A 17393-nucleotide genomic window follows, 5' to 3' on the forward strand; every position below is an offset into this window, starting at 1 on the left:
AGTGGTGTGTACTGGCGCGTATTATGGGGTGGTTTGGGTACGAAATGGCCCCATATTTCTGAAGGTTACGGAAATTTGGATTTGTCTGTTCAAAGGAATTTTATAATTTGACAATATAAATAGTTAAGGTGCGTTCAAACTATGCATTCGTAGAACTTTTGTCGTTTAAAGACTTCTTTCAGCAATGAAGTTTTTATTTAATGCTTCAATAAATGAATGAATAGATAAATTGATACATTTTTGAATCAATGAATTTATGAATAGATGAATTTATGAAAAAATGAATTTATGACTAGATGAATTTATGAATAGAATAATTTATGAATAGGTGAATTTACGGAGAAAGGGTGAGCATAGAATGCTGATGGACAGTTTGTACAGGGGAATTACAGACTCCTTATCATTAAACATAAAGGTTAACATGTACATTTAAAGAAGAGGGGGATTTTTGTAGACGTCATTTTAAGCATAAATGAAAATGCAGAAACCAATTAATGTACATTTGACCACGTTCGGCCCTAACTGTCAAAATAATTATTTTGCCAATAAAGTCAATTAGTAATTATATGTTAAATCTCACAGCATAAGTTGGAAGAATTTAAATTGTAATTTTTGGACTAGAAAAACATGGTTCCCAGCAAGAAATGTCACTTTCTCTTTTAAAGTTAAACACTTTTGAATTGACGAAATAAGTTCAAATCTGTCTGAAATACAATCTTTTTCAAACAAATCCCGAAAATTCACAAAAGATATATGAGTACAATTGAAGTTTAAATTAAATCAAAGATCTGAGAGGAAGGTTTTAACATATTTTGTTGATTTAAAAGTTCTCAGATGTTGTCTCACAACACAACAAATAAAGACGTCACTCTTTTTGATTTTTTTGTTCTCTCATGAATGAAATTTACATGGTTTCAGAAAGGAATGTATCAAAAATCTATTAAACAAATTAATGATCACCATGAACAAACTTATTGGTTGGCAAGCACAAATTTGTTTAACTTTTTTCTAATTTTTAACTTTTATGAATCAAAATTCTTCTCCTTGGCAAGATGTTTCAGCCGGAGGACTGTGTACAGTAGTTCAGTTTCTCTAAGCAAGGAATATTTATGTGGTTCTCCATGATCAGCCTTCTTAAAGATGTCAGGGTGTTCTGTTATTCAGATAGACACAGTTTTGAGACAGATTCGGTTTAATATCTGTCTGGCACAAAATAATTTGTCTTTCATCTTTGGATCTTGGATTCCGCTATCTCAGCAACTAATTAACTCCAATGTAATTTTTTAAACTTATAATTTCTCTTTAAATCAAGGAGGCATCTAAATTTGCACACCACTTCCTCAATGTGCTTTCGTGTGGTAAACTGTTGTGAAACACGTCTCGTAGATGTCTAAACATAAACACATATCAATACTTAAAGTACGCAAAGTATCTTAGATTTCACTGTTTTCTATTTAAACAACTCTTGTCCATTTTTGTTTTTCAGCTACATAATATAATATTTAACTCAAGAGGAAGAAATTAAGAAAAAAATAAAAAATTGACTCGGGGTGGGGGGACAAAAAACTGAAATACCCCATTAATATTTTCAAACTATAGCTACAGATCTAAAACTAAACTTTTAAAAACTTTTTTTTGGAATTTTGTTCAACCCTCCCTAGCACTCAAGCAATACAAGTTATCGATCTAATTTTTTTAATGACCTGGCCTTGAAAATTTGGCTTAAGGCTTTTTATAATGGGGGGAACGTGGGACGCCCCCCCTCCCGAGTCTATACATAGATTCAGACCCCCAAGCCTCTATAGAACTTTTCAAGAAGGCTGAGACATCCAGGCCAGCCCCCACCCCCCTGAAAATTTACAATTTTATCTCTTCAATCTTAAAACCAAAAGTATATTTTGGATATTTTGTAAAAGGATAAAAGGATAACTCAGCGTCGCCATTAGGGGGGGGGGGCCACGTCCCCCCCTCCTACCTTAATATATTTATCCCCTATTTCATATTCCCCCCTCATGCCCTGGACTAATTGTAATCAGATTGCAGACCATTTTTATAAGATTATGCTAATTGAGAATGTAAATACTAATTTGTTTTTTTTTAATCTGGTATATGTCAAACATTTTATTACCTTCTCTTTAACACTTTGATATCAGGGGATGCATAGTTATGTTCTGCCAGGATCTGTGTAGAGGTAACTGAGACTGGTCTTGGCAAAAACAGATGCCGCAACCCGTATTTTTCCTATGTACTGTATGTCACTACATGCTCTATACCTATAACACCGATTCTCTTCTGTCTCTGATCTCTGTCCTTATTGCAAAGACGACAGATTACACTCCTTGTGAATTTATGAATAGATGAATAGATGAATAGATGCATAGATGAATATTTGGATAGATGAGTTTATGAATAGATGAATTTATGAATAGGTGGATTTATGAAAGGATGAATTTTTGAATAGATGAATTTATGAATAGATGAATTTATGAATAGGTGAATAGATGAATATATGAATAGATGAATAGATGAATTTAAGAATAGATGAATAGGTGAATTTATGATGAATTTATGAATAGATGAATTTATGAATAGATGAATTTATGAATAGATGAATTTATAAATAGATGAATTTATGAATTGATGAATTTATGAATAGATGAATAGATGAATTTAAGATTAGATGAATAGATGAATAGGTGAATAGATGAATATATGAATAGATGAATAGATGAATTTAAGAATAGATGAATAGGTGAATTTATGAATAGATGAATAGATGAATTTATGAATAGATGAATTAATGGAATAGATGAATTTATGAATAGATGAATTTATGAATAGATGAATTTATGAATAGATGAATTTATTAATAGATGAATTTATGAATTGATGAATTTATGAATAGATGAATTTATGAAAAGATGAATTTATGAATTAATGAATTTATGAATAGATGAATTTATGAATAGCATGCAATCGTTCATTTTAGCTTCCGTCTTTTTTTCTACTTTCGTTTGATGACAATATTAATTTAAAAACCTACTCCTGGGCCTTCTATACATTTCTCAACTTAAAACTTTAAAACCAAGCTAAGAACATTCCCGTGGTTCTATTAGTTCCCCAATCAAATTAGTAAAAGCATCAAAGCGTTCATAAGTTATGATCAGACATACTGACAAACTAATAAAGATTACTACTTTATATATAGAGAAATAACCCCAATAACCCCCTTATATCCGCCACTGCCTTGTATTTTATAATAATAAGATTAATTTACTAAAATTAATGTCGTCTTCTATTTACAAAACTTTTAACAATTTTGCAACCAGAGGCGGCTATTGGGGATGCCCACTTTAAAAAATCGGAGGACCCCCCCCATGAAAAATTTTGGGAACACGTTATAGAGAGGGGGAAACTTCTATAGTTCTTTTTTATTCTATTTTCACAATCGACCTAAAGAAAATGTTGTCTGCGCGGCGCTACTTATCAGTGTCAATTCATTAAAGGGAGTGACCGGCGATGTATGGTAGTTGAACTAAGAATGTAGTAATAAATTATGGAGAAATTTTTCAGGATTTATTTGACCCATATAAAAGGATTTAATGATTTAAAATTACTGATTTTGAGCGAAAATTGACGTTAAAATCATCCATTTGGAGGGGTACGTTTTGAGAATTTTTTAAAATTTTTAAATAAATATTTTTTAAAATTATTAAATAACTACGACAATAAATGTATTAAAAATTCTACAGTAAACTAGTGAGATGTTTTGGAACATATTGAAATTTGTCAATAAATCAATGTTAGACTCAATTATTTATTGAATTTCTTATTCTTTGCCAATTTTTTTCGCAGATTGCTTCAAATTATTCAAATGTCGTCTTATCAATAAAAATTTCAGAAAATCTGCAGAAAATGTTTGTGAACAATTAGACATGACAGAAACCAATAACTTAATAAGATTACTTATTTTCGATGATAAGAGTTAATTTTTTTCTGAACCTGTTCCTAATCTACTAATTAGTTCACTGTAGAATTTTTGTTACAGTTTTCATTGTCCTTGTTAAATAATTTAAAAAAAATCGATTCTCAAAACGTACCCATCCAAATGGATAATTTTGAAGGTCGACTTTGCGCTCAATTTCAGTAATTATACATCATTAAAACGTTTTACATGTCTCACATGAATTCTAAAAGATTTCTCCACTACAATACCGCTTTCTCAGTTAAACTACCATACTTTGCCGGTCACTCCCTTTAAGTTAATTCTTGAAATATTTTTCTTTCAAGGCAATTTTTCAATGTGGGCACCACATTCCTCCTCCCACCCCTGGTCATGTCAATCTTTCAATTACCCTCTCCTCCCCCATGGAAAATATCGTATTATTACTACTTGACCTCCGATATTTGATTAATGACATGAAGTGCATCAAAAATATATTGAACGTCTAACGAGCTTTTCAAAATGTGGTCTACCTTATTTGTATCTTTAAAAATGACGGAGATATTAAACATTTTAACAGTTTTGTTGATTTTTAATCAACTGGAATTTGGACAAATTTTCCAATATTTCCGTCAATTTTGAAGGTAAAAAAATGGTAAAGCACATTTGGAAATCTCGACACTGATAATTTTCGGTGTAAAATGTTTTAACTGTGATTCTTCAAAATTATATTTACAAAATAACCCCGCAATGAACAAAGACGATACAGAAGTCGTCATTTAATTCCCATGTTTATTGTGACACCCTGTATCATCATTGCATATTTGACAATAATTTAAAATGGTTTAAAATTACAAAAGTTATTTTGCCATATGATATCATATATATTTTTACAAGGATTAAAAATGTTAAGATTTTACCTTATATTTAACTTATATTAACTTAAAAATATGTTATAATTAGGCGTATAATGTAAAAAAATGTTAGAATATTTTGAAATTTGTTTTTTTATCTTACAATCGGGCATTCTCTAATTTTGTCTATAATAGAGTTTTGCCCAAAACATCGAATGAATTTATAATTTGTTGTTGTTTATTTTTGATTTATTTCTGAACGATATATATATAAATATATATCAGCATATTGCATCCCAAAGCTTTATCGGTAGTAAATCTTTTTACTGTATATTGACAAAGAATTACTCAGCCAATACAATTGCCTCCAATTTGTCCTGTAAAGATATACTTTTTTAAAAACTTTTTTGTTAATATAATTCAATAATATATAATGTTCCATTACATAAAATTTACTTTACATTTATTTACTTTTTTAGTCTTAGACTTTAGGCGACCTGCACTCTATTGTTCTACACTTTATTTGTCCTACACTTTATTTATTCTACACTTTATTTGTCCTACATTATTGTTCTATACTTTATTTGTCCTACACTTTATTTGTTCTACACTTTATTTGTATTCTACACTTTATTTGTCCTACACTTTATTGTTCTATACTTTATTTGTCCTACACTTTATTTGTTCTACACTTTATTTGTATTATACACTTTATTTGTCCTACACTTTATTTATTCTACACTTTATTTGTATTACACTTTATTTGTATTACACTTTATTTGTCCTACACTTTATTTGACCTACACTTTATTTGTTCTACACTTTATTTGTATTACACTTTATTTGTCCTACACTTTATTTGTTCTACACTTTATTTGTCCTACACTTTATTTGTCCTACACTTTATTTGATCTACACTTTATTTGTATTTTTTTTTTCTGATTACAAATCTACACATTTAAAAAGTTCTTGAAAACTGGAAATGAAAACATGAGATGCAAAAAATTTCAAAAAAAACTGGCTATGAAAAATTGGGCTTTATACTTACATCGTTTGTAATTTATTCTACATCTTTATAGTTTCTCGTTTGTATTCAATATTATTTATGTATAGCATCGTATGAAGTTATTGTGGAACACCTGGTATTGACAACAGTATAATAGAACATAAATATATAGTTAACTTCTAGCCTTAGATATATACAGTGGTAACCACAACACAGTGACCTATAAAAAGTAAACTGATGGCGATCATTTCAAGATTATAGCATAAATAATATCAAATAGATATTAATGTTAAATCATTTTAGACCTTTTAACGCTTAACTGAGATGGGATGGTGATTGGTGAATATATCCAAATGTTTATTCTCCTTATCTTAACTGAGATGGGATGGTGATTGGTGAATATATCCAAATGTTTATTCTCCTTATCTTTGTAACTTATGCAACAGGATGCTATGGAAAATTCTGGAATACTCCGTGCTTATAAAACAATGGTTGTAACATTTTTATATTAATAATTATATAGTTTTAATAGCACTTGAATAAAACAAGTGTCGCATGTGAAAGACCATAAATTATCAACTTTGACGAATAAGATGCTTTGAAGTGTAAATTTGAATGCTTTGCGTAACCTAGAAAAACCCAACCCTCGAAAATCTCTTAAATACAATTCAACTGTTGGAAAGCATCAAAAATGTTCTTTTTTAAAATGCTAGAGCACCAAAACTGTCACTGATACATGTTCAGGACAATATATGTAAAATTTCCGTTTTTCCCTGATAAAATGATTCTTTTATTATGGAATATGTAGCTATCCAACAAGCTATTATCAACCAGGACACAACACACCTGGCCACTCAGGGACACAGGGGTATTAGCTATCCAACAAGCTATTATCAACTAGGACACAACACACCTGGCCACACAGGGACACAGGGGTATTAGCTATCCAACAAGCTATTATCAACTAGGACACAACACACCTGGCCACACAGGGACACAGGGGTATTAGCTATTCAACAAGCTATTATCAACCAGGACACAACACACCTGGCCACACAGGGACACAGGCGTAGCTATCCAACAAGTTATTATCAACCAGGCCACAACACACCTGGCCACACAGGGACACAGGCGTAGCTATCCAACAAGCTATTATCAACCAGGACACAACACACCTGGCCACACAGGGACACAGGCGTAGCTATCCAACAAGCTATTATCAACCAGGACACAACCCACCTCGCTATAAATGCCACACAGGGACACAAGCGTAGCTATCCAACAATCTATCAATTCAGTACTCTAAATGCCACACGAGGGAGGGAACCCCTGGACGCAATGAGCCTCTGCTATGCAGACACGAGCCTCCCAGATTTGCTAGGCAGACAGAGCCTCCACTATGCGGACCAAGCCTCCGCTGTGCAGACCGTGCCTCTACTATGCAGTAAATGAGCCTTCACCTTACAGAACAGTTTTTTAAAATCTTGGTTTTAATGTGTAATGAAAAATATTAGCATTTTTTTTTGACATAGCGGCATAAGAATTTTAGTAAAGATTAGATTTATTTATTTATTTTAATGATTAAAAACATATATGGACTCATAAAATTGTTTGTAAGATTTATATTATAACTTTAAACATTTCTTACGCAGAAAGTAAGATATTTGGAGAAATATTTCTGGAGTAAACTTGGTTTGTTTTGTTGTAATCTTTGATTTAAACAATACCTTTTTTTGAAAAATTTTAAGATTTAAATAAATTCTACGAATTTCTTAGATTTAAGTTAAACTACAAAAAAGGTATTGCTTAAATCAAAGATTATGAAGATTAAAATGGAATTCAATTCAAATTTGTTGTCCCAGTTCTAAGTTGCAATTACCTCACAGCCATACTTTTCAAACCTAATAATAACTCTGAGACAAAACTATGCCTAATTCATGTTTAGTGAAGCTTAGCTATGTCTAACACACATTCTCAGTCGCAAGCAAAGTCACAAAAATGTCTAAGCATGTTTTTGGAGACAAATTTATGTCTAAGTCTTAAATTACAATAATTTTTAAGTCACATTTTTCTGGTTCAATTTTGTTTACGAGTTTGACTTAGATACAATTGTGACTTTAAATATTTAAAGACATCATTGTACCTTGAGTCACAAACATATCTCAGTTCTTCTTTTAGGTTTGATAATGTTTATGACAACTCTAAGTTGCTATTATTAGTCACAATGTCTGTTGCTTAGTCAAAAAGAATGTCAAAGTAAGCATTCCATATCAATGTTTTTTTCTGTTTCTATTAAGGTTTAAATTTCCGACATTTTTTTTTTAAGTGTGTCCATTAACATATAATTCGAGGCCATTAACTATTTGCCATTTTCAGCAAACTATTAATGAGAAATTTGGCAATTTGGATATTCTGAGTCATTTTATCCAAAAAAGGAGGGAGAGGGGGAGGGGTTAGGCATCTTCTTCCTCTCTTGCCAAAACTTGCCCTTTCTAAGATTTTTCTGAAAAGCATCAAAAATGATTTTTTACCAGAAAAATGAAGGATTTCTTTCATCTTATTTTACAACTGATGAGGAAATATTTGTGGTGTTAAATCCATCTGAAAAGCAATGCTTCCTAATTCTTAGCTCATTCAGTCATAATTTGACTAGAAAGTTAATATTTTCTCAAAAAGAGTGAGAAGGCATCAAATTTGATGTTTGAATGTTGTTTTTGATGCTTTCAATTACACTTTTGATGCTTTACTACACGGTCAAAGCATCCAAAGTGATGAAATAGCACTATGTCTTGGTCTGAAAAACTTAAGCATACATTTTATAGCTGTCTGAATCTTTGTATGGGANAATATCTTTATAACACCACCAGTATAAACACTATACAGCACATTAAAAGTTTAGACACTGAACAGACAGATAATGAATCAAAACTAAAACAAACAGAAACTAAATTCAAATTAATGTAGTTAATTCGAAATATATTTTACATTCAATTCAATTTTAATAGTATGTGATCATAGTAGACTAGATTTCCAAAAGAAAATAATTTGCACAATGGCATAACAAAGAAATTTAGTCTTTGCAGCAAACTCTGATTTTCCAATCCCTTTGTCTTAGCAACCTAATTTCGTAGACCTGAGACATTTCAATCTATGAATTCTGTTAAATCAAAAAAATATCTAAGTTTGAAATATAAAAGGTTTTAAACATAAGGTTGTACAGATATCGGGAATATGGTACAGTACAGTACAGTACAGATATCGGGAATATAAAATTTGAATTTAATTGTGGTAAAACTCAATTTCTTTACAAAAGCCCACACAGAGAAAGAAAATGGCAAAGAAATATTGAAAATTCAGGCTTTTTCTTGTTTAACACAACAATAAAAACCAGATTAAAAACACAAGAAAAAGGGACAAAGTGTTATGATTTTCTTGTTTAACACAACAATAAAAACCAGATTAAAAACACAAGAAAAAGGGACAAAGTGTTATGATTTTTTATTCAAATTCAAATTAAGACACACGAAGTGAATACATGTAACATAACAATAATAAAATGGAAAACCGGTTTACCTTATTGTAAACAACACCCAAGGGAGCTAGATAATAGATATAAATCATGAATATAAATTTCAATCAGATATTTGTAATGTAATTTTTTTTATTTTTTTCAAAATCCTATTCCTTTACCTATTTCTATTCCTATTTCTATTCCTATTCCTTTTCCAATTCCTATTCCTATTCCTATTCCTATTCCTATTCCTATTCCAATTCCTATTCTTATTCCTATTCCTATTCCTATTCCTATTCCTATTTCTATTCCTATTTCTATTCCTATTCTTATTTCTATTCCTATTCCTATTCCTATTCTTATTTCTATTCCTATTCTTATTTCTATTCCTATTCCTATTCCTATTCCTACTCCTATTTCTATTCCTATTCCTATTCCTATTCCTATTCTTATTTCTATTCCTAATCCTATTCCTATTCCTACTCCTATTCCTATTCAAACTCCTATTCCTATTTCAACTCCTGTTCCTATAGTCCAACTCCTATTCCTATTCAAACTCCTATTCCTATTTCAACTCCTGTTCCTATTCCAACTCTTATTCCTATTCCAACTCCTATTCCTATTCCTAAAGGTTTATTATCTTACTAAATATATCTTACTTTACTCTAGTTCAAAATCTTGCAGTTTAATAAATCATCCTTTTCTAGTTTAAGCAACTTTTATCTATCTATCTATCTATTTATTTATCTATTCTATCTATATATTTATCTATCTATCCATCTATTTCATCTACCTTAATATTTATAAATCTATCTTTCCTCTGTTTATCATTCTTTCTATCTATTTATTTATCTCCTATAAACAATATTTCCTATTTTACTGTGTATTGGAACATTTGTGGTCACGGGATCCCACCGAGGAATCATACCTTAGATTATCTTGGATCTAGATAGATAGATCAATCCTTAATCCTTTAGATAGATAGATCAATCCTTAATCCTTTGGATAGATAGATCAATTCTTAAAGGGACCGTTCACTTATTTGGGTAATTTAAGGGTAAACTATACGCTGTTGATTGGTATTAGTCTTACTTTTCAAAGACAACTGTGGCCGGAGAAAAAGCCGACTTTTCGTTCAGAATTCGAGGGGTATAGACACTGTATTGATGTTTTTATCAGTATATGTTGTGGATCAAAATAAATTTCGAATATAAAATTAAACTGTAGTATCTAATCGTTAATTGTAAATGTCATAATTTTTTTTAATTTGTTTGTTTTTTAACTTTCTATTTCTAAAATAACACTATTTTATCGCATTAAAAAATTTATATTGCTTGTGTAAAAAGCTGAATTGGCCGCGGCATGAAAAATGAAGTGTTGCGCGCATACGGGAACAAAATTGATAGGAAGGGGGGGGGGGGACAAAAATCGTATACTATGAAAATACCTGATTGCTTTTCAACTAAAATGGGGTAAAAACACAATCTCCTTTTAATGCCCCTCGGTCCCCTCAATCCTCTCATCTTTATTTTCTCCCTCGGTCCTCTTGATCCTCTCATCTTTATTTTCTCCCTTGGTCACCTCGATATTTTCTGTCCTGATATATTCTACCTCGGTCCCCTCAATCCTCTCATCTTTATTTTTCACCCTCGGTCCCCTCGATCGATCCTCTCATCTTTATTTTCTCCCTCGGTCCTCTTGATCCTCTCATCTTTATTTTCTCCCTCGGTTCCCTCAATCCTCTCATCTTTATTTTTCACCCTCGGTCCCCTCAATCCTCTCATCTTTATTTTTCACCCTCGTTCCCCTCGATATTTTCTGTCCTGATATATTCTCGGTGTAACCTGCTAACCTTTTATTTCTTCTTCAAGGGGTAACATTAATTCTTCATCCGACCTTTTTCTTCTTTTTTAGCAATAATCGGAGATATTTTTCTTCTTATTTTTAAAACTGTTTTGTTTATGTTTGCAACTGTTTTGTTTATGTTTAGTACTGTCTTGATTATGTTTAGAACTGTCTTGTTTATGTTTAGAACTGTCTTGTTTATGTTTAGTACTGTCTTGTTTATGTTTAGTACTGTCTTCTTTATGTTTAGTACAGTCTTGTTTATGTTTAGAACTGTCTTGTTTATGTTTAGAACTGTTTTGTTTATGTTTGGAACTGTTTTGTTTATGTTTAGTACTGTCTTGTTTATGAACTGTCTTGTTTATGTTTAGTACTGTCTTGTTTATGTTTAGAACTGTCTTGATTATGTTTAGTACTGTCTTGTTTATGTTTAGAACTGTCTTGTTTATGTTTAGAACTGTCTTGTTTATGTTACACATAATTACGAAATGTTATTTTCTTGTGTGGTGACTGAAGCAGGGACACATAATAATATTAATTATCCTAGTAATGGCTTCCCTAAAATGAATGCTAAAGAAAATGAGAATAAGAACTTGAGCTCTGGTTGCAAAACCGTTTCTTAGCTTGCCAAACCTTAAACTGCATGATACATAAATACTACAGTCATTTATTGGTTAATCCTGGTTTATGTTCTAATAAAGTGAGATTTAAATATCGCTAATTGTTTTGTAATTTGATTATTAGATACTAACAATAATAGGGCTGTATGGGCGCTTCTCACCCTTCTTCTAGCATCAATTTGAGCTATTAAATTTAGCTTTTCAAGCAGTCATTTTTCTTCAAATAATTTTAAAACTCAAAATTGTACAGATTTTTCTGTAAACATTGTTAAAACAAGGCTAAAATATCAAAAAAATTTTCCAGACAACATTTTTATCTTTTAACCACACATATAGACCTAACTAGGGGTCGTGTGAGTTGCCACAAAAAGTTTGGGCCCGATCTGTTCAGCCGTTTTGACGTTTATTGGATTAAGATCCGGACAGGCAAACAAGAAGCATTTTTAGACAGAATCCATTGATTAAAATCCATTGCAATATATGCAAACTAAAATAATTGACAAAGACGACATTTATAGCACAGTTTTCTGGGTTTCACTCAGAGATAAAAGAGAATTACAGGGATCGATTATCAGCTAAAATATGCGATATTCTCCACAGCATGTTCTATTGTGTACAAGTACTGTACACGACCAATCAGCAAACATCTGTATTTAGGTATATTTAATAATTCTTTAGATACGAAACACGAAATCTTCAAAAAAAGACTGAATTCATAAATGTTATGTTTCATAATTTAAATTGATGTATTTCTTTAAAAGTTGTAAAACTTAACCCCTGAATGGGTATTATGTTCAACAAGTGGCCGTGAGATGACACTCTAAAAACCTATCGCAAAAACGTAGCATGTCGTGCTGGGTCAACTTAGGCCTACGTATCCGACTCTGTGAAAGGAGATAAGCAGTCTGTGTAGTCTGTGGTTTCACTTTTTTAAAAAATGTTTACAATTCTAAAAAAAAAACTAATTATTTCAAATTCTTTACAGAATAATCTTTACTTAGTTGAAACAAAAAATGTGTTTTGACAATTTTAAAACAAATTTAGATTAGCACAGTTTTTATTTCTGTTCGGTAAAACTACAGATTTTAAACTTAAATCCTTTTCAAACTTTCTGATTTCCCGCATTTTCTTCTTGCATCCTAAAAGATTATCAAAGAAAGATGAGAGAATTTGGCAAAGTAAATCCATTATATTTTAGATATATTCTATATTCAAGATGGCTAGCCAACATAGGCATCATAATAGGCTAGTTAATGCTTTTAGAAATAGTCTAAAATTCGATGATAAATTTTAAAAATACACTTTGCTAAAGTAAAACATAATTATGTAGCGGATTCAATGTCAGCTTCTTTATCACTGAAGGAAACACTCCTAAAATATTGTACGTATTTTTAAAACCAACACTGTCACAAGTTTAAGTATGATCAACCACAAATTCATTTTGTACTATTTTGTAAAGTTATTAAATTACTATATTTCTGACACTTAATTTTTATTACTTTGGGATTAATTTAGCTATATTTCATGTACCTTCTAGAATTTTGTTTGAAAACAAGAAGAAAAACAAAATGGCAGAAAAAAATTAATAATCTCTTATATCCATTGCAATATAGAAACTATAGAAATATTTCCAAAAATTGGCATTACAAAATGCTTGACCCTTGTTCTTGCTTTTAGACTATTTTTTAGCTAAAGGAATAGAGTATTCGCCACAAACTCTGATTTTCTAATCTCTTCATCTTTGCATCTAAAAGTCGCAGACCTTAGATATTTCAAATTATGAATTCTGTTGATCAAATAATTCAAGTTTGAAATATAAAAGGGTTACACCATGTGGTTAAAAAGAGAAAGGGATTTTAAAAAGAAAATTCTAAAGAAATACTTACAAGCTCTTAAATTTATCAAAAAAATAATTGTTTCCAAAATGACATTACAAAATTTTTGACATTTGTTATTGCTATTAAACTATTTTTTTTGCTATATTTTTTATCTGCCTTCATAATTGTTATTTATAACAAAAAGAAAAAGAAAGTTTTAGAAAAAGCTTTAATCTATTACGAAATTATACTAAAGAATTATTTCCGAAATTACATTACAAAGTTTTTGACATTTGTTGTTGCTATTAAACTGTTTTTTGCTATATTTTTCATCTACCTTCATAATTGTTATTTATAACAAGAAGAAAAAGAAAGTTTTAGAAAAAAGCTCCATTGCGAAATTATTCTATAGAATTCTTTCCAAAATTTTTGACATTTGTTATTGCTATTAAAATTTTGTTTTGCTATATTTTTATCTACCTTCATAATTGTTATTTATAACAAGAAGAAAAAGAAAGTTTTAGAAAAAAACTTTAATCCATTGCAAAATTAAACTATAGTAATACTTCCAAAATGGCATTTGGAGAGAAATATTCTTTTATAATAAAGTTCGCTCTGCCTTGAAATAGAAACCAGAACTTCTCTGATTTCCAGTTAAGCCATTTCTGTTCATTGGTAACCAATCATTTTCTTTCTTTTCTTTCATCTTTTTAAAAGATTTTGAAAGACTGTAAGTGACTTTCCATACAAAGAGGGCAATGTCCAAATTACAAGGGTACCCTTAAAATCTTTGTGTGTGATATGTGTTAAAATGTAGTTCTTACAAACCTATCATGAGAAAAAAAATAACAAGCATTTGTAACAATATAAAAAAAAAACATTTACTGTTCTCTTATAAATTTCTAGGATAAAAACATTAAAACCAACCATAAATATGTTTATATTAGTGTGAGAGATAAAGAAAACCCAGTTCTATAGTACATTCTATAGTTTTATATTTCTCAGGAGACTATTTACACCCAGAACAGTTAAGTAAGGTTTCACGCTGCTTCAAACAAACTTCTGAAAGACAAACTCTTGAAAGTCAAACTCCAGAAAAACAAACTCTTGTAAGACAAACTCTTGAAAAACAAACTTTTGATAGACAAACTCTTGAAAGTAAAGCTCTTTAGAGACAAACTCCTGAAAGACAAACTCCTGAAAGACAGACTCTTGAAAGTAAAACTCTTAAAAGACAAACTCTTGAAAGACAAACTCTTGAAAGACAAACTCTTGAAAGACAAACTAGCTCTTGAAAGACAAACTCTTGTAAGACAAACTCTTGAAAGACAAACTTTTGAAAGTAAAACTCCAGAAAAACAAACTCTTGAAAGACAAAACCTTGAAAGACAAACTCTTGAAAGACAAACTCTTGAAAAACAAATGAAAGACAACCTCTTAAAAGACAAACTTTAGAAAAACAAACTCCAGAAAGACAAAGTTTTGAAAAACAAACTCTTAAAAGAAAAACTCTTGAAAGTCAAACTCCAGAAAGTAAAACTCCAGAAAGAAAAACTCTTGAAAGACAAACTCTTGAAAGTCAAACTCATATAAGTCCAACTCCAGAAAAATAAACTCTTGATAGACAAACTCTTGAAAGTAAAACTCGTAAAAGACAAACTCCTGCAAGACAAACTTTTAATCGACAAACTTTTGAAAGACAAGTACAAGACGAATGCTGTAAAGTAAAACTCATGAAATGCAAAGTTGCTCCTCAGAAGTAAAACTCCTGAAATGGAAAGTCCTCTAAAACTCCTAAAACTACCTAATAGAAGACGTACAACCTAGTGGAAGTAATGGACTAACTTGTAAATTACTGTTATTCCTAAAAAATGAATTTAAATAATTTTATGTAATTTCAATGCAGAAGTAAAGACTTTTTGTTGTTGATGAACTTTAACATTAAACCGAGAATCTTGTTGACAAAAAAAAATCATATTTACTATGCCTTAAAACCAACATAAAAAAACCGTAATATTTTGAAGTGGTAATATTGTGTAAGTTTAAATTGGTTTTTGAAAACTATCTCCACTGTCTCATGGATTCAAAGTATGATATTTTAAAAATACTACTTCAGTAGACTCAGTGGTAGAATATTGAGCTCTAGCAGCTCTTCACAGATACAGGGTGACCAAAATAAAATTTTATCAGTAACAGGGTGACCCAAAAAATATGATGTACCTGTGTAAAATACCACATACAGCCTAAAGGGTGTCCCATATTGTTAACTAGCTGAAGGGCCCGGCGTTGCCCGTGGAAAAAAATGTGAAAAAATTAAGATTTCTAATTTTTTACCCTCTGTCACACCAATACTACCCATGAGTATCCACAACAAATTTTAGTCCATTCGGTCCAGCCGTTTGGCCGGTTATGGCAACATACATATGAATGTCTTGTTTTATTATATAGATTACAACATGTTCCATAATACTAGCAGGTTGTCTTAAAACATTACAGGGTGTTCCATAACAATACAAATTGTCCCATTGTAATCATAAGAAACCCAGCTACAGGATGTCCCATAATCATTGTAGGCTATTTAAAAATTAATTGCTATTCCATGACAAAATTTACCGACCTCTTGACAATTTTTTTTGGAACTTTTTAATTTGACACCCTGTAAAATTCTGTCAGGAATATCCCTCATAGAGAATCCTTTAAAAATGTATGCTAAGGGAGGTTGCAAGAAACATTCCAGAACGTTCTAGAATACAAATTCAGAATTTAGAATGTGCTGTACATATATCACATTAATCTCCATTAGAAAGGAAATGATTCATGTCTACATGTACCGTGCCGTTTTTCTTTTCATGAGGTCTGCACAAAGAGAATAGAATATATATTAGAGTGGAATTTAGAAACTCTCTCGGTATGAATTTTTTTAGTCCCTTTCAGCCTGAAAGGGAGTTTAAAGTGTACAAATCATGTAAATGTTCACAAATTATATGCAGTAGAGTACATTAATACAGTATGTTTCCTACACTATCCATTTCAATTTCGAATTTTTTAAAGCTGTTAAATAAACTTTATAAGATGAATTCTGTGAATAAAAAACATCATTTAATTTATAGTTATAACGGAAAATCCTCGTTTGTAAAGTGAAAGGCATAGAGTCTATGTGAAATGGTCATTGGTCAATTATGAAACCAGCCTATTTTATAATTTGGTTTTCTTATAATATTAATTTTAGATTTTCTATAAAATGATGTTTCAGGGCCCAAAAGGTTATATAGTGCAAATATGTGAAGTACACTTTTTTCTAGTAAATTCCCCTCTAATATAAATTCTGTTCTCTTTGGGTCTGCATGTGTACTGTGTCTGTACAGTACAATTGTGTCTGTACAGTGCCGGCATACAATGAAGGGTTTTGCCATTCTTTGTTGTGCGCAAATGCCCCACGAAATTCCAAAACAGAGAGAGGGGGGTTGAATTTTGTAGATCCAGAAAAATAATTAAATTAGTATTTATTTAGGGTTTGGTTAGGTGGGCCGAGCGCTGCGGTTAGGACAGGCTAGGGGGTCGAGAGCTGCGGCCACATATGTCTTACATTTAAGACCCGACCAGCTGCCAGTCTCTACCCGGGCATCCCACAGATATTATTAATCTGGATCTACAAAATTCAATCCCCCTCTCTCCGCCCCGGAACTCCACGAGACACCCACGCATAACAGAATATGGCAAATACCTACAATGAAGGCATCGCCCGAACAGATAAGCATGGTAGGAAAGCTTCGCTTCCAGAATGCCGCATTTTCTTT

The sequence above is a fragment of the Eurytemora carolleeae genome, unplaced genomic scaffold, assembly GCF_000591075.1.
Source record: "Eurytemora carolleeae unplaced genomic scaffold, Eaff_2.0 scaffold630, whole genome shotgun sequence".
NCBI classification, from domain to species: domain Eukaryota; kingdom Metazoa; phylum Arthropoda; class Copepoda; order Calanoida; family Temoridae; genus Eurytemora; species Eurytemora carolleeae.